We start from the raw sequence: 2,491 nt of genomic DNA on the forward strand, positions 1-2,491 counted from the left end.
TGCAGGCTTAGGCCTGCTCCCCACTTGACAAAGTGGACATCCCCGAGGGGCTGCCGGAGCTTGCCAGAGGGATGTCTGATTGCCATTCTTAGGCCCCAATGCCCCGGGGAGCGGCCTAAGCCAGCAGGTGGTCATCCCTTGAGGAGTCCCAGACTGCAAGAGGGCACAGGCCCGGGCTGAGGGACCCCCCCTCCCCCCCCCAGTGCACAAATTTTTGTGCACCGAGCCTCTAGTCCTATATAATAAAAGGGTAATATGCAAATTGACCTTAACAGCAGAATGACTGGGAATGACTGGTCACTATGACACACACTGACCACCAGGGGGCAGACGCTCAATGCAGTACCTGCCCCCCTGGTGGTCAGTGCGCTCCCACAGGGGGAGCTCTGCTCAGCCACAAGCCAGGCTGCCGGCTGTCAGCACAGTGGGGGTGGTGGGAGCCTCTCCCGCCTCCTCAGCAGCACTAAGGATGTCCGACTGCAGCTTAGGCTTGCTCCCCGCTGGCAAGTGGACATCGCCCGAGGGTTCCTGGGCTGCCAGAGGGATGTCTGACTGCCAGCTTAGGCCCAATCCCCCAGGGAGCGGGCCTAAGCCAGCAGGTGGTCATCCCCTGAGGGGTCCTAGACTGTGAGAGGGCACAGGCTGGGCTGAGGGACCCCCCCCCCCAAGTGCACAAATTTTTGTGCACCGGGCCTCTAGTAATAATAATAATAATAATAATAATAATAATAATAATAAATAAAATATATCCACAAGCAAGCATTGAAATCAAGATCTTTCAAAGATATTTGCACTCCCAGGATTATTGCAGCATTGTTGTCAATAGCTAAGATGTAAAAGCAACTTAAATGTCCATCAACATAAACTGATAAAGAAAATGTGGTATATGCATACAGTGGAATAAATCCTTAAAACACAAGAAAATCCTTCCTTGCTAATCACCATGGATAGCCTTGAGGACATTATGCTCAGTGAAACGGGCCAGTCACAGAATAACAAATACTGTATGATTCCATTTATATAAAATCTATAATTGTCAAACTCATAGAGGCAGGGATTTTTTTATTAAGACTTTATTTTTTAGAGCAGCTTTGGGTTCACTGTAAAATTTATGGGAATGTAGAGAGATTTCCTATGTAACTCTGGCTTCGTGTATGCAGTCTCCCCCATTATAAGCATCCTCTATCAGAGCGGCACATTGATCACAATTGATGAACCTACTTTGACACATCATAAACAGTCAAAACCATGGTTTACATTACAGTTCACTCTTGGTATTCTACATGCTGTTGGTTTGAACAAATATATAATGACATATATCCATCATTATAGTACCATACAGAGTAGATTCACTGCCCTAAATTTCCTGTGTCCTGCCTATATATCCCTCCCCCAGCCCCTGACAACTACTGATCTTTTTACTCTCTCCATGGTTTTGGCCTTTCTTGAATTTCATTTAGTAGGAATCATACACTATGTATTCTTTTCAGATCGGCTTCTTTTACTTCACAGAATGCATTTACAGTTCCCTCGTGTCTTTTCATGGTTGAATGACTCATTTCTTTTTAGCACTGAATAATTTTCCATTGTCTGTATGTACCATAGTTTATTCATTTATCTGCTGAAGGACATCTTGATTGCTTCCAACTTTTGACAATTCTGAGTAAAGCTGCTATAAACAAGTGTGCAGGTTTTTGTGTGGATATGTTTGAAACTCATTTTGGTAAATATGAAGGAACATGATTGTTGGATACTAAGATTATGAGTATGTTTCATTTTGTAAAAAGCCAAACAGTCTCCCAAATTGGCTGTACATTTTTGCATTCCCACCAGCAATGAATGAGTTCCTGCTCTTCCACGTTCTCACCAACATTTGGTGTAGTCAGCATTCCAGATCAACTATTCTAATAGGTGTGTAATGGCATCTCATTTTGCTGTAAAAACTGAGATTTTTTTCTTTTTCCTTTTATTTATTGCATTTGGACCTTTAAGAAATATATACCATCAGATATACCACTATTTAGTAAGAATCTATTCTAGTTTTTAGGAAGCATACGTGTCACAAACCATCTCATTTCTACGTGCTAAAACTTAACCAAGTTTCTTAAAAAGGTAGGCTCTGATCTATGGGATCCTGAGCCTTGAGGTTTTGAATGTTTTGATTATTGTAAAAACAGTTTTAAGTGGTTGAACTTAATTCCTAGCTGTTTTCTTCTAGAATGGGCCAATCATTTTGAAGTTATATACTCCCTTACAAGAATATTCAATTCCTTAAGCTTTGTGATCTACTTTGTCTTTGGAAAACTTGATAAAAAAGTAATTTTTTTTTCTGTACAATAAGGATGAATTGACCAGAATGTACACAAAAAGAGAAATATGCTAATTAACCGGGATGCCATAACGGGCCGACTAGACAGGAGGTTGTGTGGGCAGCGTCCGGGACAGGGCAGCAGGGGCCTCCCGTGCGCCTGCACTGGGGGAGGGCCTGATC

Source organism: Myotis lucifugus, unplaced genomic scaffold, assembly GCF_000147115.1.
Source record: "Myotis lucifugus unplaced genomic scaffold, Myoluc2.0 scaffold_169, whole genome shotgun sequence".
NCBI classification, from domain to species: domain Eukaryota; kingdom Metazoa; phylum Chordata; class Mammalia; order Chiroptera; family Vespertilionidae; genus Myotis; species Myotis lucifugus.